At 44.5% G+C, this 23,249-nt stretch overlaps 1 protein-coding gene across 1 annotated transcript in view; it reads right to left on the reverse strand.

Annotated features, from left to right (window-relative positions):
* The window catches only part of FSTL4 (follistatin like 4), a 1,347,217-nt gene that overhangs the window by 562,864 nt on the left and 761,104 nt on the right, over positions 1–23,249 (reverse strand). The gene's annotated exons all lie outside the window — the stretch shown is intronic.

Consider the following 23,249-nt stretch of genomic DNA (forward strand, 5'->3'; position numbering starts at 1 on the left):
CACCCCATGGTATGTGCCTGTGATACCACTTTGACGTAACAATTTAAGGTCCTGCATAGTTGTAAATTGACAAAATCGTGTGGAAAATGTCTAAATCCAAATCTACTACAACCTCTATCAACACCATAGACAATTACATGGTTCAAAAAGTTGCTAAAATTAACTCTGACAGGAGATCATCCTTGGGACTGAGTTATTCGCCAGACTTGCTTATTGATAACACGACTTCATCTACTCCTGCTCTTGATATTAGTAATGAGGTGTTCCAGATCCCGGATAACAATCCACTGACCCAGCTCCTAGTAGCAATCTCTGAATCTGCACCCGAGAGCGTGCAAGACAATGACATTATTACTCTAGAGGAGGAGCCCCCTATACAGGTCCCAGCTCCAAGAGTAACAAAGGGGGGGGAAAAGAACATATCTAAACGGGGCGGTCTCCGATCAAGTAAAAAGCGCCCCGATGTTTCCCCCCAAGGAAATATTGGAGATGACACAAGGGGTAATGCAGGAGGAAAAATCTACTTGGATGAAGATCAATTCAAGAAGTTGCTAAATGCCGTGGATAACAAGATTAAATCTATAACTAAACCGCTCCTAAGCAAAATAGATCAGCTCACAGAAGAGGTTAATAGACTGGGGGTACTTTTGCAAACAACACTAGAGGAAGCATAAAAAAAAAACCTACAGTCACCTAGAGTTGACCTAAAAACTACTCATACGGTTCCTAGTTCCGACCTATTTGCAAATACTCCCCGAAATACCACAAGGAGATCAGTGCAAGGGGGGGGGGACTTGAGACGGCCCAGATCCAGTTATTAATATCGGGGGGGACTTTGCAGGGCCGACTCCTAGATGTACTAATGAAGATGACAACCTAGAGAGGGGGCCCGTTGAATTAATTGTGGAAGCCTCCCCATTAATATTAGTCTTAGCTAATGTACCTCAAATGGAACCAGGACAAGTAGAGAATATTCCATCTTTGATAAATAAATCCCTTCATTGGCTAACAAAGAACATGGCTTTCAAACCGGGTGGCAGGGACCAGCTGGCACAGGAAGTAGTTAGAGCTAGAAGAGTCACATGGATTGGGGGTGGCAGCAAAAAATTTAAGGGGGATTGTGTGGTGCTGCACCTCTCAGACCCAGAAGTTTTGCCAAACATTCTAGCTAATATACACCCCCCTCAGCGTAGATCCACCGAAATAGTGCCATTAACATTGGATTTCTTTTATATAAAAAAAGGTAACATCTTAAACCCAACAATGCTGAAGACGAAGTGGAACCCTGTACTTAGAAAAGCCAAAATCCCAGAAAATATAAATAATTGGGGTATTTTGACCAATAATAGGTTCTCGGCCCTCTCGGGCCTAAGCCAATGTGATTGACTGGAAGAATCGTGGAGCATAGGAAAACTAAAGGTTGTAGAGGTTAATCACAGAATCAATAACACTCCAACGAAACCAGAAATAGATTGTTGCGAGGATAAGTCTCCTGACTGTAGAGATTACATTCCTAGTCTGGTAGTGAAAAGTCCACCAGCTATCCACATTATTACCAATAATGAGGAAATTACTCCTCCATCCTTTTTGCTCCCCCTTAACCAGAGCATATTTTTACAAGAGGTGAATACTGCATCGAAAAGGTAGTACTAAGTTCATTTCATGGAATATAGCGGGTATCCACCATAAATTAGAGACCCCGGAATGGTGCGAGTTCATTGACCATTATGATGTTATCATGCTGCAGGAAACATGGACAGTGGCACCAGTTTTTCGACAGGGCTTTTTAAATTTTTTTGTACCTGCGAAAAAGAATATTAAGGGACGGCCTTCTGGGGGTATTATCATTTGGACACGCAAATCCTTGCAATGCTCCATCAAACAGAGTCATATTATTAATAGTGACTTACTTTCTCTAGTGCTCACCTGGGCTGATGGTTATAACCTGGCAATATATAACATCTATGCCAGGGGAACTCAAGGGGGCTTAGCTTCTGATGTGATAGGAGCATTAGATAATGAGCTAGAGACCCTACCAACACAGTATAATATCCTGGTGGGGGGAGATTTGAACACAACATTTGAACCCTTAGGTTGTGAGGATAATGACCTGGCACACGAGAAAGATACTAAATGGGGAATCCCCCAATTAGACCTTCCGTTGGTAAAAAAGTGGACAGAAGTGGCAATACAGGCTAAAAGTTTATGCCTATCCAGAGGACTGAGGGCAGTAAATGGCCGCACCTCCTCTGATGCACAGGGTAAGCACACCTTTGACAATCTAAGATCAAGTAGTAGGATAGATTATATTCTTATAAATGTCAGGGGTTGGCATAAAGTGATTGATATGCAGGTGATTCCAAGATTGGAGAGCGACCACAACCCTTTGTGTCTGCTCTTCAACCTGGAACAAGGTACAAACATAACAAACCCGGCTAGGGATCTTATGACATTAGACGTTGTTACATCTAATAATCTCCGACACGTCAAATGGACAACTTTGGTAGACAAACCTGGGGATATGCAGGCCCTAGAGGGGATAGTTGCTGAAGAGGTATCCAGACTACAGACCTTTATTAACGAAACAAATCTTAAACAATTGATTGAAGAGTCACAGCCAAAGTTCTTTGCTAATATACAGAAGCTATTTTTAAAAGAAACTAAGCAGAGGAAGGGAGCTAGACCACCAATAAAGAGGGGATGGTACGACCATTCCTGCAGATTAGCGCGACAAAATCTTAGTCTAGCACTGAGATCCAAAGTAGGAGTTTTAAAGGCCAGAGATGAATACAGGAAAACACAAAGTAAGGCAAAAAAATTGTGGGATGAGAACATATGGTTAGACCTGAAGAAAGCATGTGCCGATAAACATCAGAAAGAGTTCTGGGCCATTTTAAAGTGGGGTTCTGGGGGCGTAGCCGATTGTCCGAAAAATCATGTAGCTAAGGAGGCTTGGGTGGATTTTTTCAAACCACAATATGCAGACAATTCTGTATCACATATTGAACCCCTTCCAGTAAGGGTATTTTATACCCACGAACTATTTACACTGAAAGATGTGAATGAGGCAATGGATGGAGTAACCAGAGGAAGGGCGCCAGAAATTGATGGAATACCGGCGGATGTGTTCTTATCGGACAGAGCTAATTGGTGCAAATACTTTGCATGGCTTGGTAATGCCATTGCACAAGGAGCAAAGATTCCAGCAACATGGAAAGGAGCGGAAATAATACCTGTCTATAAAAAAGGGGACAAGGCTTTACCAAGCAACTATAGGCCCATTAGCCTTATCGACTGTGCACAAAAACTGATGGGCAGGATGGTACAAAACAAAATACAAGCCTGGATAGATGATAAGGATATCCTTTCCCCGTACCAAGCTGGTTTCCGCCCTTTAACCAGCTCTGTCGACCAGGTATTCCATTTTTTAACTATGTACTGGAAAAATGTAACCTTGCCAAATGGTCCATTATTTGCTGTTTTCGTTGACCTGAAGTCTGCGTTTGATTTAGTCCCCCGTCATAAGTTATGGATTGTCTTGCGGGATCTCGGAATAAGCCCCGAACTATTGACTTTGCTTGTAAGGTTGCACAAGAACAACTATGCCCGGATTAGATGGGGTGCACAGGGAGATGTTACAGAACCCTTCCCTGTGGATAGAGGAGTCAGGCAGGGTTGTGTCCTGGCCCCCACTTTATTTTCCCTTTATATTAATGGCATAGTTGACTTTTTGAAGCAATCTCCGACAGATGCCCCATTATTAGATGGGGAGCGAGTTCCAGTGTTAATGTTCGCAGATGACACCTTGCTGGTCTCGCGGACCCCTAGTGGATTACAAAAGACATTAAACGCTTTTGGTGACTTCTGCCGGATTCGGGGCTTGGAGTTAAACACATCAAAGACTAAATTTATGAACCTGAATCCCGCAAAGATATTCAAGGGGAAAATGAACTATAATGGGTCCTCACTGGAGGAAGTGAATGCTTTTACCTACCTAGGCATCTCCTTAAATGCTAACATGAACTGGAAATCTCATATGGATTCTGTGGTGCTAAAGTTTAATCAGCTGACAGGGGCAGTAGCCCAAAAACACAAATCTTCATTTACAAGACCCATCCAGCCAATAATGGAGATTTACAGCATGAAAGTGTTGGGCGCCTGCCTTTATGGATCAGAACTATGGGGTTTTTCCAACTTGAATTCATTAGTAGTCGCAGAAAATAAATTCCTCCGTCGAATAATTGGTGTTCCCCAGAGCACCCCCTCGACTCCACTCCAATTTGATCTTGGGAGGAAAAAGATAGAGGATACGGTCAGACTACGTCCCCTCCTTTATTGGAGGCGTGTAAGAACTACCCCCGAACTGAGCCACTATGCAGCTGCTCTTCTGGATGTGGTTAATTCTGATAGGTTCCACAAAGTATTTTGGCTCAAGGCAGTAAGGAAATTACTTCAAAAATTGCATCTTGAGCACCTGTGGACTGCAGTAGACCCACATGTTTTTCCATCTAAGATCCTATTGAAAAAAATGTATTGGGACATGATAAACAATACTGTACTGATTTCCAACCAACAATCTGTGATGATATCCCAGTTTCTGGAATTTAAAACTACTCCAAAACTAGAACAGTACTGGGATTTGATTGCTAAGCCCCTAGACAGGAAACTGTACTTCCAGTTCAGAATTGGCTCTTTACCTCTTAATGCTTTTACGGCCAAATGGTCTTCCGATAATGTAAATACTTGCTCCCACTGTAAAGCACATGTAGAGGACATCCCACATTTTTTGTTTGTTTGCCCATTATAGGCTGCCCCAAGAAGTAGATGGTTGAAGCCGGCTTGCAGGAATTTGGGGACAAGGAATCATATAGAGGCGTTAAGAATTTTAAAATCAAATTGTGCCCCCAATCTTGCAATTGCTGTAGCCAAATACATGGGGTGGGCCTGGATAATTCGCACGCGCACTTTAAAACTGTAAATTAATTATCTACAATGACAACCTATTCCCCTAAGTTCTCTGTGCTGTGACTTGATTTTTAACATGTACAATTTTAAAGAGTTATTCGCCAACAAAGTGTAAAATGTAATATGTATTTTAAGTTATTCTTAAAAATTTAGTGTAGTATTTATTCTGTTTAGTTTAGGGCTACATGCTTTTATGACAAAGTTGTCGAATAAAGTATTTAAACAAACAAACAAATTAGCATTCGCAAAGGCCCTTTGCGAATGCTAATTAGCTTGATACATATGGCCCTACAACACATATTTTTGCAATTTTGCCAAGTCAGGGGTGACAAGAAATTTTCCGCACTGAGCCCGCCACTGGGGGTAATTCACCGTTCTCCTCATTAAAACGTGTGAGAATTGAATGCCCTTTATTTCGAGCTTTCTTGAAACAAACACTGGGCTTCAGATTTTAAAATGTCTAATTTTGCCTCATTTTTTCCTCGGTTTCTGCCCATTCCCAGCATAAGCTTATCTTTAAGTTCATTCAAAGACATTAGCCCCTATAGAAGTGGCACCCGTCGGATTTTCAGTGGGGCTAACCCCTTGATCAAAATAATGCTTTTCCAATAGCCTAGACATATCTTTATTAACGAAACTGCAGGACCAGCTCCTAAACAGCCTGCAGTCTGTGAGTGTCTTGACATTACTTTAGCGAGAAGCATGTATTGAGAAACTAATAGTCTGAAAAAATGGCTGCCTGAGAACTCATATTAGGGGAATATGATAGTTTACAAGAAAGCCAAGGATGGATTCAGAGCGAGGCAGTTGGCATTTTAACTGGGGAAATGTATCATTTCAAAATGTGAGTTCCCTAAAACTGTATTGCCCTTTAGGCGGCGTTCCACTTCATTATCTTCATAATCTAACATGGCGATTTGGCGGGAGAACATGAGCACTTTCTGAGTGATTTAGCTGCACGCCTTAATGATGTATTGGAAATGAACACTGACCCCCGTGTAATGGGCGCTAAACTGACACTTAGGACGCTCTCCATTGGTTTCCCCCGGACTTACCATGGTCGATAAATCAGTGTCCTGTCATTTTTATGATACCAATCTTGCTGTCGAGGCTAGAAGACTGTGAAATGTTTTATAGGGATAAGGGCAATCAGAAAAATAAAATTCAGAACCTTTTGAAGTACATCATCGTGTCAACAACCTTCGCCTAAATTACGTGCTCATTATAGCTCTGTCACGTGATGATAGGGCCACGTCATCGCATAATTAAGTGCTAGATTTTGAACAATCATTAGTTTGCTCCTAGGCTAAAAGTTAGTTAGATTTTCTGTTGTATTTTGTACACGCATAACAAGTTTAATAATGTGGTTCATTTTAATAATATATATTCACTTTTTAATCCTAGCACACCATTATATTAAATATAAATGCTTTATCTAGCTGAATGACCATTAAGAGTATGACTTCAAAATGTTAATGCACCAGAACGATACAGACAATGATCACCCAATAGGAAAACACCAGGAGTTCCAAGCAGTATTTGCTTTTGAGATAGTGCAAAGGAATCTCTTTGGCAAATAGTTTAAGAAAAGCCTGCTGCTATTTTTTCTGGGCCATATTGAGAAAAAAGATTTAGCTCAACTAGAAAGTGTATTCTTTTTGTAATGAAATATATATTTTTGGTCATTTATCCTTGGTAAAATTAAGATGTTATGTCACAAAGTGTAGGACCATTTTTATGCCAATATGAGATTATACCTTAACTTAATTTGAAGCGTAACATTAACAAAAGAACAATACAGAAATAACTTAAATGCAACACTCTTAAATGTAATATCAGTAGTCAAAGCTGCAGCTCAGAAGAGATCCTCTAATCCTTTAGCTGCAAAAATACAAATAAACGATTAAGCCATTGCCATTTTAGGAAATTATGCCACAAAAGCCGTAGAATCTATTGTGCCTTTGGCAGAGAAAGACATCAAGGCTTGTGGATCCATTGTGACTTTAAGTGAGTATGCAAACAGGGTTTTGGCAGTCATTGCTCCTTTAGCTGAAAGAGCAGTACGGGCTTTATAATCCATTGCTCCTTCAAGCAAATAATCAATTAAAGTTTTACTATCGAGTGCACCTTTAGCTAAATAATCAATGAAGGTCTTACATACATTGCTCCTCTTGCTGTCAGTGCAATGAAGACATCAATATCCACTATCCCCTTAGACGAATAAACAATAAAGGCATTACAATATATTGTTCCTTTAGTTTAGTGTTCAGTACAAACCTAGACACCACTGCTCCTTGAGATGACAGATACATGAAGTTCTTGGAATTCATTCTTCATAAAACTGAGTGATACTTGAGGCTTTAGGAGTACTGGTGTGCAGATTCAGGCAACTTGCAGCTTAAGAAATTCTTTTTGCAGCAACGGCTGGCACATGTAAACACAGTGGGGCGGGGCGTGGTGGGGATGGATAGGTTGACATACAATGAAAGAGGAACAGTCAAATAAATAAATAATACTTACTCTGTCTTCTGTTGAGTCCCTCCCTCTGCGCCCTGCCCCGGCCCACCGCCCACCGCGCTTACCTGGTCCGGCCGCCGCTGTCTTTTTTGTCAACTTTGCAAACTTCTCGCAGTCTGATACTTCCACAGTTTTAACAGAATAGAGGCAGTGTTGCAAAGTCATCCTGTGCCCTGGGCACCCCCCAACAGTTTGCTGACTGATACTTGTGGTAACTGATTTTGACTGACCCTGGGCTCTGCCTAACCAGGCCCAGGGCCAGTGCTATGCTGAAAGAGACACATTAGAATACAGTTAAAACACCCACATACACTAAGGTACACAATGGTATGGTGGGATACCCCTATAAGCCCCTAGTATATAATAGGGATGGGGGATTGAAGCTACCTAGAAGTCTCTAGTACCCTAGGGCATGGCAATTTAGAGGCCAGCAGCTCTTTTTGCACTTGCATGTACGCACCGTTGAAGCCTGAGGTCAGTTTGGTGCCAGGACTGCTTTTAAAAAGTAAATTGTGCCCAAACTCGACTTTGGGGTCTGGGGCACTTACAAATGGATAACCTACAATGTTCTTGGCATATCAGGGATCCCCAGGGTCTCCCCTGTGTATCCCAGGGGTGGGAGGGGGGTCAGGTATTTATAAGGTACACCCTTATAAAACGAGTTTTTATATGCCTGGGTAAAGTGAAATTTCACATTTCACTCCCTACATTGTGATAAAGTGCTGCTCAAATTCGACTTTGATACTAAGAGGACTTTGAAGGGAGGATCTGCAATATTTCTAGAGATTCTGAAAACCTAAAGTCTCCCCTAGTTGCACATGGGGTGGGGTTCCTGTACATATAAGACAAGTACTTATAAAATATGTTTTTGTAAGTGCTGGAGAAATGGCCCATGGCATTTTTCCCATTGCAAATCCCCTGTTACATAGGTTAACATGGTAGGAAGTTATTGGTTAATAACTCTTGATAAACTGCCATTCAAAGTCTTCCCAGTATGGTATTAATAAATCCAACAATATCCTATTGTTGAATTTCTCCTGAAATGTACATGCATTAAGATATATGACTTTATTGTTTGTAAGTCCAAATTCAGGCTTCCAGTGGTCTTCCCTGATTGGTCAGGGTTAAGTGGATTAGCCAGGCTGCCTTGAAGTGGTGATAAAGAGGCCCTGGGGTGAACCAGCTTTGCTGGCAGGCCAGTGTGCAGTTCCATAGCAATGCCAGGCCAGTTGGAGGAGTGGTAAACTATGTTCTTCAAAGAGGAGAGAAGACAACAATGTCATTTACAACTCTGAACCTCCCACCTTAGCAGATGGCAGGATTAAGGAAGGTATGAGCAGATGCAGTGGGAGAGTCTAAGTAAATTAGCCATACTAGGGGTGTGTTTAGCCAGCTCTTACCTCCTTGCCGGAAAGTCAGCCATTATGGATTTGGAAGATTTGATGCACTCTGGGACAAAATAATGCCACCCTCTACAGGATGTGGTCATATCTTGGAGGAGTTACCCTGCTCCCATTGGTCAGAAGTGACCTCCTGCTTGACCTAAAGAACTTGGAAAAAGTATCTGAAAGGGGCAGAGCCCTCCAGATCTGCTGCTTGAAACTTACTCAAGCAACACATTGCCAAGCTTTTTGCTGTGCAAAGATTTCTACGGCCTGACCTCTGAAAACTGCACCATCTGAAACTACAGTTCTGTGGATTATTTTGCTGAAAAAGATCTAAAGTGTTGACTCCCTGAAAGCTACAGGTTAAAAGAGCTCATCTGGAACATCACCAACTAAATCTGCACCTTGTAGAACCACCAGTGGATTTGTAAGGGTTTTGTATAAGTGGATTGTGCGAGCTGAAGTCCTCAACTTTCAATGACCATCTTGGAGCTTCCAGACCCTTGGAGTGAGTTTGAGACACTTTGGGACCCCTTGAGGAACTTCAGGAAGAAGTTCAAGAAGTTTGGAGAAGTTTGGAGCAACTTTGAAAAAAAGCTCCATAAAGGGACCGACTCAACCTGGCCTGCCTTCAACCACGAGCCGGCCAAGCCAACCAGGTGCGTCCGCTAAAAGGTCCATCGCTCCAACTTCCAGAGATTGACCGAGCCTAAAAGAAATCTGAAGACGCGAACCCTTACCGGATCTGGCTACATGAGGAGCATCGAGAGACCCCGCGAGAAAAAGCTCCATAAAAGTTTCTAAGTCCACTCATAGAAAAGGTGACCTGGAGCAACCGCGAACGCCAAGTCGTCTGCCTTCCATCGCGTGCCGGCCTGGATTCCTGTGTTGCCCCGCTGAAACGATCTTGAAAAATGTTCTAAGTCCGCTCCAGGGAAGTTGACCGGTACCTCGTCACAAGTCAATACGGCGAACCCTCACCGGATCCAGACTGACTAGGAGCTTTGAGGGCCCGCGGGAAGAAAGGCTCCAGAAAAGTTTCTAAGTGTGAAGGTAGAAACTGAGACCGGAACCTGCCGCAAGCTGTGGCCGATCAGGGCTCCATCGCGCCCGGCCAGAAACTTTGGCTTTGGCCTGGACTATCTCGAGCAGGTATCACAATATGGTGCTATATTCTTCTAAGTGCTATATTTTATTAAATCTTCAAAAATTCATATCTCTGGTTCCCTATATAGGATCTTTGTCATGTGGTGTCATTTCTAAAGATAAACATATTTCCTATTCTTATGAATTGGTGTTGGATTTTTATTATGTGTGGTGTCTTAATCATTTACTGAATTGTTGTTTTTAAATGCTTTACATACCTGTCTTTGAAGTTAAGCCTGTCTGCTCGCAGCCACGTTACCAAGGGTTGAGCATAGGAATAATTTTCCAAGACCCATATGTTAGGGGCCTTATTGCCAGTAGCAGACCTACATTTGCCCCAACCAATAACCCTCTTACTAACATTTGGTGCTCAGCGGTGTGGATGAGGACTTGTGTTTAAAAAGTGCACCTTTGAGTGAATGATTTAAAATTATAAAAATTCTCTAAATTGCCTTAGAGCAAAACTTTTGAGTTTGATTTTTGGAATTTGGACTAAACTGCTTTTAATCCAATGTTTCGATTTTTCCAAATTGTTTTAAGTCTGTTGTGCCTAGTTTTTGTGACCCAAAACTAGGGAACCATGGAGCTGGACCTGGCTAAACTGTCCCAGTTCAAGTTTGCTGACCTTAGGGAACAGTGTAGGCTTAGGGGTCTGTCTGCTGCCAAGAAGATGAGGAAGGCAGGGTTGCTTGAGTCCCTATAGGCCTGGGCCGGGGCAGCGCAGAAGAACCCAGGGGGTGGGAAGATGTTCCCCCCAACCTCACCCAAGAGGGGGTGAGGATGAGACCTCTTCCTTTGTGACTAGTGTTAGCCAGGTGAATCAAGGTGGTGGTGACAGTGGGGAAGGGTCCCTTACTCAGGAACCACTACCGTCCCTTGCAGAGAGACAGCTTCAGGCTCAATTAGAGTTGATTGCCTTGGAGAAGAAGACAGTATTGAGATGTTCAGTGGTGGTAGATTTGAATCTAAACTTTCCAAAGGCATAGTGCCCAAGTACAGAGAGGGGGATGACATTGACAAGTGGCTAGCTGCTTTTGAGAGGGCCCTTAAAATGAGTAGGGTCCACTCTAGGTATTAGGGTGCATTCCTGTGGGAGTTGATTCCAGTAGCTTGGGGGATAGGCTCCTGACCCTGAAGGGAGAGGATGCAGAATCTTACCAGCAGATGAAGGCATGCTTAGTCAAGAGATTTGGTCTGACTCCAGAACAGTTCAGGGTGAAGTTTAGAGGCATCCAGAAATTGAGTTCAACGTCTTAGACTTTGTGGACGTTTCAGTGAAGGCACTAGAAGGCTGTATTGTGGGTAACAAAGTTGACACATATGAGGGATTGTATCATTTGTTTTTGAAGGAACTTATTTTAACTCATTGTGCAGAAGAAAAGTTACACCAGTATATATTGGACTCTAAGCTGACTGACCCCAGAGAGTTGGGGGAATCAGCACCAGGGGGGTGACCAGAAGAAAGAAGGACAGGTCCCTTCCCAAGGAAGACCCCAGGGAAATTAAGGTCAAAAACTTAAGGAGTCCTCCAAATCCTGCACAAGGAGGGGGGCCCGAGCCAACCCAAATTCAAAGGGAGGGGATTTCAGGGAAAGCTTGGTAGGTTCCTTGATCCCTCAAAGGTAGGTAATTGCTTTGACTGTAACCAGTCAGGGCATAAGCAGGGAGATACTGTCTGCGCCAAGAAGCTCCCCCCTAAAGGGCCATCCACAGGGATTGTCTGTGTCAGTGTAGGGGTGGAGAGTGGTGCCCCAGAGAGGGGTAGTCAGGTGATGGAAGCCACCTTAGTGTCCCTGGGTGGGGTGAATATTGCCAACATTGCTGCCTTACCTCCAAACATGGACAAGTACAGGCAGAGGCCTAAAATGAATGATACTGAGGTTGAGGCTAAAAGAGACACTGGGGCTAGTATAACCATAGTCCTGGATGAACTGGTGCCTTCAGAGAGGATTGCTACCTGGTGAGTTTCATCAGGTGACTTGTGCAAACAGCTCTACCAATTTCCATCCTATGGTTGTGGTGGATTTGGAATGGGGAGGTGTGACAGACCCTATGAAGGTATCTGTGTCAAAGGTGCTACCAGTCAAGTGTTTACTGGGCAATGATCTTGAAGCCTCTGTGTGGTCAGAGGTGGAGGGAGGACTCCGTATGAAAATATTGGAACTTCCAGAGTGGGTATGTGCTGTGACTAGGTCACAGAGTAGCCACAAGGGAGGGGATGGACACTTGGACCCTGGAACAAAGGGCCAAGCATCCAAGGACAAGGACACTGGGCCCTGTGAGCCAGCCTAGGGAACTCCAGAGGTGCAGGAAGAATCTAACCCTGATGGGGAGGATCTGGCGTCTGAGGGAGGGACTCCATCCCTGCCAGAGCTGTCAGATATGGCAGAACTGACACAAGCAGGTGCACCCGCCAGAGAGGACTTCAGTCAGGGACAGCATGACTGTCCCAACCTTGAGGGCTTGAGGCGGATTGCTCCCAAGCAAGAGGAGGAGGATGACAGTGGGTTTCACAAACTCTACTGGGAAGATGGACTGCTTTATACTGAGGCCAGAAACCTCAAGGAAGGTGTCACCAGGCGGTTGGTGGCGCCCCAGAAGTACAGAGAGTTCATCCTGACTTTGGGTCATGATATCCCCTTGGCAGGACATTTGGGACAGACAAAGACATGAAACCGGTTGTCGAACCATTTCTACTGGCCCCATACATCTGAAAAAGTAAAGGAGTTTTGCAGCTTCTGTGTCACCTGTCAGGCCAGTGGCAAGGCAGGGGGGCAAGAGAAAGGCTCCTCTAATACCACTACCAGTGGTATTAGTTGGGGTTCCTTTTGAAAGGGTGGGGATGGAATGGATATTGTTGGTCCACTGGACCCACTTACTGCATCAGGGAATAGGTATATCTTCGTGGTAGTTGACCATGCCACTAGGTACCCTGAAGCCATACCTCTTAGAACCATTGATGCTCCTGTGGTGGCTAGAGCACTGCTTGGTGTGTTCACCAGAGTGGTTTTTCCAAAAGAGGTGGTGTTAGATAGGGGCACAAACTTCCTGTCCAGCTATCTGACTGCTATGTGGGATGAGTGTAGTGTTAACTACAAGTTTACCACCCCCTTTCACCGACAAGCAATGGCCAAAACCCTGAAGGGCATGATAAATTGGTTGTCAGAAAAACTCAGGAGGAGATGTGATGTACTCCTCCCATGCTTACTGTTTGCCTACAGGGAGGTGCCACAGAAAGGGGTTGGTTTCAGTCCCTTTGCGTTGTTGTTTGGACACCCTGTGTGTGGGGCGATTGAGCCAGCTGAGAGAGTCTTTAGTGAAGCCTCTTAAAGAACCAAAGGACAATGTGATTGACTATGTGCTAGGCCTGAGATTTAGAATGGCAGAGTACATGTACAAGGCAAACAGGAAACTGGAGGCCAGCCAGAATCTCATGAAGCACTTATATGATCAAAAGGCTACTAAGCCTGAGTATACTCCAGGACAATTGGTGTGGGTGCTGGAACATGTGGCTCCCAGGGCCCTCCATGACAAGTGGAGTGGGCCCTATCCAATCTTAAAAAAAGAAGGCTGAGGTTACCTATTTGGTGGACCTTGGCAGCCTCACAAACCCTCATAGGGTCCTGCATGTGAATAGATTGAAACCTCATCATGACAGGGCAGACATGACTATGTTACTGGTCACTGATGAGGGTGTGCAGGAGGAAATTGAGCCTTTGCCCGACCTCCTCTCCACTAATGTGCAAGATGGGTCAGTGGAGGGAGTGGTACTCTCTCCCAAATTGACAGACCAGCAGCACAGAGACTGTAAATTGGTGTTGGATTTTTATTATGTGTTGTGTCTTAATTATTTACTGAATTGGTGTTTTTAAATGCTTTACATACCTGTCTTTGAAGTGAAGCCTGTCTGCTCGCAGCCACGTTACCAAGGGTTGAGTATAGGAATCATTTTCTAAGACCTATGCTAAGTCCTACTATGTGTTAGTGACCTTATTGTCAATTTACCTCGCCCTGCTGGATACTGACGCCACCGAACACGGATCGCGTATTTATCACTATTTACAACCACCCCTTGCCTCTGACATGGACTAATCAAGGCAGAGACAGAGCACCTTGGTCGCTGACCCTTTTTGGACCATTGATTACTCTTAGTTTAAGGGACCTTCTTCTTTACATTCCTATGTCCTGACACGGACCTGAATGATTTGCGGATCTCACTCTGACCTTGGCAAGAGTACAGCACCCAGCAATCACCCTGAAGAAGCCCATGTTTGGGTGAAAATCGTTGGCTGTGCATTTATGAAAACCCATCATTTGCGTGATAAAGACACATCAAGGCTACAAACAACGTGGACTAATTTTTTCAAAACCTAGACCCTGTAATCTATTGTACTTACATGTTGCCTCTTATACCCCTTGCATGGAAGCCTTATTGCCAGTGGCAAACCTACATTTGCCCCTACCAATAACCTGCTTTCTAACAGGCAGTATTAGTGGTTCTCCTTTGTAGCATGAAATCCATGTCACTGCTGTTCAGGGTTGCTCAAGGAAATGTGACTCCACAGCCACCAATAAGTATACATACCCCATTCCCAGCTCTGACCAGCTCCCACCCTAACTTCACACCTTCACCACAGTGGAACCACTGCATCTGCAATTTCGCTTCATGGGTGAGAAATCATCTTTCAGTAAATTATCACCACTGGCAGGCGACGTAGGTTCAACTTTGCATACCTTCAGAAAGAGGGAAGTTGAAGTACAGCTTGGGTCTTCTAATTATGGCTAGTGGCCATTTAGTTCACTTGAATGCCAAAAGGTGGCATAGCAGAATGTAATTTCAATTACTTAAGAAATACGGAAACAACAACTCTCAGGGAAGAAGAATGTAATCAGAAAATCTACCAAACGATACCACCCGAATATATTTCTTGATTTCTAAGAGGTTTTAATGATCTCAACATTCCATGCAATTGAAGATCGATCATATTAATGAAGTTATTTATTGAAAGATAACTTACTTCATAATTAAAAAAAATGCAAAAATGGAAGTTGATTATCAAGGCTGTGTCTGTTGAAATGTTTCTATGTCTTTCTTAGTACCTGCAAGACTAGAAATCAGTTCAGCTCTATATTTTACCTAGCTCCAAGATGTTTCCTTTATGAGGTGTAAATCCTTAAGCAAAGACCTCTGGATGATACGGAGTTCATGATGTATTGAAAGTCAGCAGGAAGCACTCTCATATATGCCTACATATTATTTGGGAAGACTCTTTTGTCATGGATGGTGCTATAAGAAAAACCAAATACGTGGATAAAGGGAGAGATGCTCTAGAAGACTGTGTGACTAGAATGCCCCTTCACGCACCCTTCCAGGGATGACAAAAGAGTCTTCCCAAAAAAAGTTGCAAGCATGCATGAGTGTGTTAATGGTGTGAGTTGACTGAAAAACTTTATAAGTGGGAACACAATAGGATAATTTTGTTTAGGAATAGCGATGGCCGTAATGAAGGCCTTTTGACCCATAAAGGCTCATCGTTTGTGTAACATGTAGACACTAGGGTCATTCATAACTCCAAGTGTCCATTATGGTACAGAACTGTACCTTTGTTGTTAGCCTTCTCATAGTAACCCATCATATCCTGTGAGTTATACCCTGGATAATTTTAAATCACTTTGATCCCGACAATATCTAGCTATGTGGATCAGACCCATTAGAAAGACCCTTATTGCCCTCACAGCCCATAGCCTCTTCAGAACCGACTCTGTGTGATGCATCCTTGGCATATACCATTGCATCAGTCATAGACAGCAGCCTCAACAACTACGACAGACTCTGCATCGCAGCTCTTTGCAACTGATGAATCACCCCGACTGTAAAAGGCATCGTCAACGCCGGACTTCACATCACAAGCCATCATCGATGGGGTCCTCGATGATGCAGGACCTTGCATCGTAGCCTCGCTGCAACTCGGAACCAATGCATCGTTTTGGCTGCACGGCGCATCTTCACCGTTGATCTTTGCTGTGCTCTGGAAAACAGGATTTAATTGACTTTTGAATGGGTCTAACTGGGTCCCTGTAGCCGCCCTGTGCTCCACCATATATGGCCTGAACTTGTGACTGTCCTGGTCTGACATGACCAGATATCTACAGGTGGCGCTTAGTGCTTTTTGGCACTATTATACTGAAATATTTAAACCTGAATAACTCCAGTTCTACTGATTGCATTTTGGTCTTGTTAAAAATATCTCTATTTTTCTAACTTGTTGTGGTCCCCTTTTTGTGTGGTGTTTTCACTTTGTTACTTTTTGAAGTCTTGTACACATTTTTCACATTGACTCTGACTTAACCCTGACTTCTCTGTGCCAAGCTACCATAGGGTTGAACACAGCTTAACTTAAGGTTGGCTTGTGCCTCACCCTGACAAGGACTGTGTTTGCTGCTCGACCAGGGCTCACAACCCAGCTAACCAACAACCAAATTTCCGACACACAATGTTTAGAAATTGATGTTCAGGTACCCTACCTGAAGGCAAAACATTGCATGCATTATTGAGCTGCATTTGCAGTTTTGTGTATCATTTTTGTGAAAATTACTTGTGTTTCATGAAAGAATCAAATATTACCCCACCCTAGTGAATGGTAAAAAGGGGGGAACATCCTTTACAACGCAACTTTCACTCCGCACTACCATTACGACGCAGCTATTACAACGCAAGTCATTACAACGACTTGCGCTGGAGAGTGCTGTAAGATAGGGATAGTTTAATTTTCTATCCAACACCTTCCCTACTATCCACGGGGACTGGAGTTGGAATAGAAAATTAAACTATTCCACTATCCAGCGATTACAGCGCAAGTCGTTGTAACGACTTGCGTTGTAAAAACTGCGTTGTAATGGCATGCGGAGTAAAAGCATGCGTTGTGATGTCATACATCCGTAAAAAGGTGCACAAATGTCACACATAGCCAGTGGCCTAAGTATTCACGATAGCAATATCGAGGGACAAGTTCAGTGGAACGCCTGCACACTGCTGCTGCAGGAATAAACAACAGTTTGCACTCTTTAGCTCTGTGTGCTAGGTTTTAGGACCTGAACACGTTGTTACCCCAAGATCCTTTGAACATTCAAATCCCTCCAGGTTCCAACACTCCCAACCCTGGCGTTGTCGAGGGTAACATGGCGCGGATAGAGCTTGCATGTCTATATGCAAAGATCTTTGTACGACTTCAATCACTTAAAACAAGTCAGGCTGCATGAATATTTTATTGGTCTTTGGAGTACTATTAGAGGGCCTGTTAGTGCTGTCTTAGTGCTGAGACACACTATTCTGTAATTAAAAGATCGGCTGTTGGTAAAGCTGCCCTCTATACGGGCTTCTGTTGCATTTAATGGGGAAATCATTCTGGAGGTGCTAAGGGTGAAATTGAGCTGGTTAAGGTGAGCATTACTGAGCTGCGGAGCATAATTATACTTTTTATGTGTCATTATCAGTCTGAATGTTGTCCGTCACCTGGGGCTGCAGCTGCCTACAGAGCTAGTTTCATGCGATTTTGGCGTGTGATTACAACACGCTATTAAACGGGCAAATAAGCGCTGGCGCGCTCAATTAGAGGGTCATTTGCTCCATTTTAATTTCTCTTTGAGTATCCTGAAAGCAAGAATCTGCTTATCCTGCTGCAGCTTAAAGTTTGGCACACACTATTGTGGTCGAAATATCGACATACACATACATCTAGACTATAATATAGTTTCAGTGGAATTGATATTTGAAAATCTACACTTGTAATGCAGATATTTTGAGAGTCAATATTATGTTTCCAATATATATCTAGGCCAATAGGTACAGGGTTGATAATGTAACCTACAACCCTGCGTAACAGTGCATAATTTGTAAAAATGTGTAAACAGCGCCACTCAAATTATGCGACAGGAGAGAACCAAATTATGCAGCAGGGTTGACTAAATTATGCCACAAGATTAACATCCAAATACAGTGACAGTCAACTGAAAGATGACCCTTCAACCTTTGCATAGGGCCTTCCACTGCACGGCAACATAGGTAGCAGCGATTCTAATAACTTTTGTTCCATTTGAAGCAGAAACACATTTTTCTGATTACAAATTGGCCGATTATGGGGGGGGCGTGGTCAAGCGATCCAACATGATGGACGCGCCTTAGCCTGGCTCCTGCAGCCCCGTAAACATCCTTCATAATCCTGTTGGTAAGCGGCAACCTTTTTTAAAAAAAATTCTTTTTATTGATTTTAATAAACAGTAAAACATACAAACATCAGCAAATCACATGTAGTTAATATATAGCATGATTGAATATGACATTTCATTCAGGATACAAAGCAATTGCAGGAAAAAGCACCTATTTTGGATAGAGTATTTGGGGAGACAGGGATTCATTGTCAGGGTGCAGCACAGATATCTCCCCTCTATGTGTTCCACTTGGCCCACAATCGGGTCCATTTTTGGAGGCATCCTCTTGCCACATAGACCGGTTTCTCTCGAAACATGCACCAGTCAAGATTTTGCTTCCAGGGTATAACAGTAGGTGGTGACAGCCCTCCCCATAATTGAGCTATGTCTCTTTTGGCAACCGCGGCACCCAGTGTGACCCACAACCACTCTGCCCCTCCCAAGTCAGTGGGCTCCCACACATTAAGTAAACATCCTATAGCCTCTGGGTGGACAGATTTATGAAGGACCTCACTCATGATCTTATGTATCCCCCTCCAATATCTCTGAACTTGCTCACACTCCCAGAGAATGTGCATAAAGGTGGCAACCTGCCTACATCCATGCCTGCATTCCGAGTTTTCCCCACGCCCCATACGGACCAGCTGTGGTCCAGTGATGTAGATCCTGTGGAGAATTTTCAATTGTATCAGATGGAGACGTGCAGAGATCGCCACCTCCCTGGGGGAGGCCACAGCCTCCTCCACTCCTCGTCCTCTAGTAAGCGGTTATCCACCACCCACAGCTCCCGCAATATGACCAAGGGATCTGGTGTGTTGTTGACCAGTTTTTTGTAGGTTAATGAGATAGCTTTCTGTGGAAGTAGCCCGTGTAATAGTCTATCCTCTAGGGGGGAGGAATCAGGGAGGGGTGAGTCCCTATTAATAGCGGTGGTTAAAGCATGTCGGATTTGCCGGTAACGAAAAAATTCTGAGTCTGCAAGTTCGTATTTTTGTTTCAGCTGACTAATACTGAGCATGTTACCCTTCACCCAGAGGTCACCCACCCGAGAAATACTGATTAGGTCCTATTTATCGAACCCTTTGGGGCAGTGTAGACTACCCAGTTGTTCCGAATCCCACAAGGGAGTCGCAAGTGTAAGCCTCAGGTCCCATCCTAAGCTTTTGTTGACTGCATGCCATACTTGGACCGAGTGGGTGGTAGGCCCAGTCAAGAGGAATTTCTTGGGATTAGCGTGGATGGCTCTGTTGTATGTCCCGCCCAGTAGCAGCCATCTGTCCATGGCATATCCCTGGTCTCCCGGAGCCCGGTACGTACCCTGATCGTTGGCAGCGAGATGGGCCACCCAATAATATTCCTTTAACTCAGGGAGGTTGATGCCGCCGTGGTACCAGTTGCGAGTTAGTTTGTGAAGTGCTATTCTTGGCCTCCCATCCCATAGTTGTTCCCTCTTGTCTAGCCAAGCAATGAGTTTCCCAGCTTTATACCCCCATTCATACACCCTACCGTCTCTCTCCCTCCCCCAGGACTTGGCACGCTCAGTGGCAATGACGTTGTACTCGTCTGTCTTTAGTCGCAAAAGATGTGCTGCTTCTGGGGTGTCCCCCCTCCTAACGTCAGCCTCTAGTCATAGGACATCTCTTTCAACTGCCTCAAGTTCTTTAGGGTTTTCCTTCCTAACTACCGCTATAAGAGAGAGGGCTGCCCCTCGAACAACGAATTTGAATGCCTCCTAGAGCATCTGAGGAGAATCCACTGAGCCCAGGTTCTCCTGAAAGTAGCAGTCGCAGTAGCGACTGAAAGTAGCAGTCGATCGCTTTTTGCAGGTCCGTGCGAACCGAGGTGCTTCGTACCAGAGGTTAATGGGCGCCACCATGTCAATTAGTTGGTCCCCCAGCCATAATCTAGTCCACAGAAGGAAATGCTAGGTGACAGACCTCTTGTAAGTGGAGTAGGTGAGAGGCCGGCAAGAGTAAATAGTCAATGTGGGAGGAGCTGTGATGGGCACCAGAGAAAAAAGTGTATTGCCTGTACCTGGGTGGAATGCCCTCCAGGCGTCTGACAGGTCAAATGCCTCAATGAAATCGGGGAGCCAACTATTAGAGGGCCCGTAGCACGGTCCAATATGCCAGATGAAACAGCATTAAAGTCACCCCCCACCAACAGTCGGCCCTCCGGGAGGGAGAGGAGCAGGGTGCCCAGATCTGTAAATGTTTAGACCTGCAGTCCCGGTGGGACATACACCGACACCAGAGTCTATGCCCTACCCTTCCACCACCCAGCGAGTGCTATATACCTCCCACAGTCATCAGCGTGCGCAGACTGAACAGAAAAGGGGAAGGAGTGTTTAGCTATGATGCCCACTCCCCTAGATCCACTAGAGAAGCCCGAGTGGGCAAGGAGCCTGTATCCCCACCTAGCGCTTTACACATGTTTCAAACCAGGTGCGATTCCTGCAGGAGGACTACCTCCGGGGAATGTCGTTTTATATACAGCAGGACTACAGTGCGTTTTTACCTTGTCCCCCAGCCCATTCACGTTCCGACTAATTAATGCGAAGCTTTTGTCCTAGTGTGATCCCATAGTGGAATGTTAAAGGTGGATTCGTATCTCAAAGCCATATTAATAGGTGATATTACACCCAAAACCATGTTAATGAGTGAAGCCGATATAACAACAAAGAACAATCCCATCCCCCCAACACCCATCCAACACCCCCCTTCTTGCCTCCCTGCACCTTGGGCAAAAACCAGCCTATTAAACCAACTGTGCAGAGTGCCTGTTGCCCCAAAAATATAAACACAAGTTAAAGGCGGGGATGAAGGCCCCCCCCCCGACCCCCACCCCTCCCCCCATAAATCAAGGGAATAAAAGAACATATTTTACTAGTCCCGAAGTAGGAGGCCACCAAAGACCAACAATCCAGGATACAGAGTCGTCAGTGTCCGCATGTACAGTTCCACGTTGAGGCACCACCTGTAGGTTCCGGTACCAGGATAGCCAGGATACACAAAGGCCCCAGAGTAGGTTTAGACAACATGTGGTCCGAAACGACAAGAGGTGGCAATCATCACCCAGATTCAGCATGAGCTGTGCTCCCTGGCATCTCTCCAGCCCTCTAGCCAGTCCGCCACCGCCTCTGGGTGGTCAAAGAACCAAGTCTTTCCATTCGCCTCAATTCGGCCCTCCTATGCATAATATCCAAGGCCTGGGGGGAATTAACAAGCCGGAGGCCCGATGATGAACAGAAAGCAGGTGGGGCGTAGGGAACCTCTGGGCACCCAGGGCTGGCACTTGTGAGGCCGCAGACGAGGCCAGACTGTGGGGTGCCTTAGCAAGCGGGCGGCGTACATAGGACAGACAGCTACTCCAAAGAGATCCACTCAATTTGTGGTTGTCCAGCATAGTTCTGCTGAGGAAGCACTGCGTGGATTCAAAGGGCAGACGCCACAGAGCCAGCCAGTAAACTAAATTAGCCCTCAGGTACACGGAATACTACCAGTGTATTATCACCAAGGGACTACTACTCCTCTGTATGAACCCATAACACCTAAATACGTCCTCTCTAAGGCCTTGAAACAGATCAGGAAGAGATTAAGGGGAGCACCTTTTAGAGGCGGGGGTGTTACCTCACCTGCAGAGGTGGACGGGCCAGATTTATAATCAAATCACACACGGGCGAGATGATCACCAATCCCACGCATGTTGCCAGATCCTTTGCTGAATTTTATCAGGCACTTCACACCAAACTGGAAGCCCTATCAGAATCTCAGATTGAGGACTTCTTTCGAGACATACCAACCAGATCACTATCCACCGCTGCACGTGATTCCTTCGAAAATACCATCTCATTGGAGGAATTAACTTTAGCTGCCTTAGAAATAGCAACAGGTAAATTGCAAGGACCCAAAGTATTCCCTAGCAAATTCTTCAAAATGTATGCAATGATACTGGGACCGCGATACCTAGCAACTCTTAACAAAGCCAAAAAAATTAAATGTTTGCTTCCTGACTGGAGACATGAAGAAATAATGGTGTTTCCGAAACAAGGACGCCCACTAGAATTATGTGCATCTAATCAGCCAATATCTCTCCTCAATATTGAAGCCAAGACACTTGCCAAGATATTGGCAAATACACTGATTCCACACCTTCAAATCCTGATTCATCCAGATCAGGCTGGCTTCATGCTTCAACTGAGGTGGTGAAGTGAGCTAAAGAATGATGATGGATTCAACCCAGATCTGTGACTGGGGGTGAGTGTCTGAAAAGTTTCCGCGCTCCGTCCATCATCTCCTTGTGTTTGCTTTGTTCGCCCTAAGTTGGCAGGGTTTGCCCAGACGTGGGTCCCTTGCTCACTTTGCCACTGGATTGAAGCTAGCCTGGCTGATGAAGGGTGTTACCCAGAAACTTGTCCCATTGCCACTGGATTCAAGCTAGCCTGCTTGGCAGTTCGGGCTGAACTGTTCCCATGAGGCACAGGGTCAAGACTGATTTTCATATAGCTGGGTCTGAACTGAGGTGGTGAATTGAGCTAAAGAATGATGATGGGTTCAACCCAGATCTGTGACTGGGGTTGAGTGCTTGGCCAAGTCCTGGTCCTGAGGAGAACCCGAAAAGACTCCAAGTGTTTCGAAACGCTTTGACCCAGCTAGTTAAATCATTAGGTTGTAAGAACTACTATCAGCTAACAAATATGGCAGTCAGTCTGTTTTTTCGTTTTGCTTCCTACTAGCTTGTAATGGCAGGATTCACATTGTGAATATTGTACAAAGCTGCTGATCGCCATTCTTTTCAATCATAAATGAAGGATAGGTCTGCCTATTATTTGTTATGTTCTTATGTTTTTGCATTCAAATGCTTTTCATTCTGTATTCACTGTTTTGATTGCATTTGTCTCATATATGTTTTGAACCGGTAGTCTTTCTTGTACGACATGCTTGAAATGTCCATGACTCTTTTTTTAAAGTAGCAAATCAAATGATGTAAGTGGATTAAATCACTAAAACCACCATATCTAATACAGTG

Source organism: Lissotriton helveticus, chromosome 7, assembly GCF_964261635.1.
Source record: "Lissotriton helveticus chromosome 7, aLisHel1.1, whole genome shotgun sequence".
NCBI lineage: Eukaryota > Metazoa > Chordata > Amphibia > Caudata > Salamandridae > Lissotriton > Lissotriton helveticus.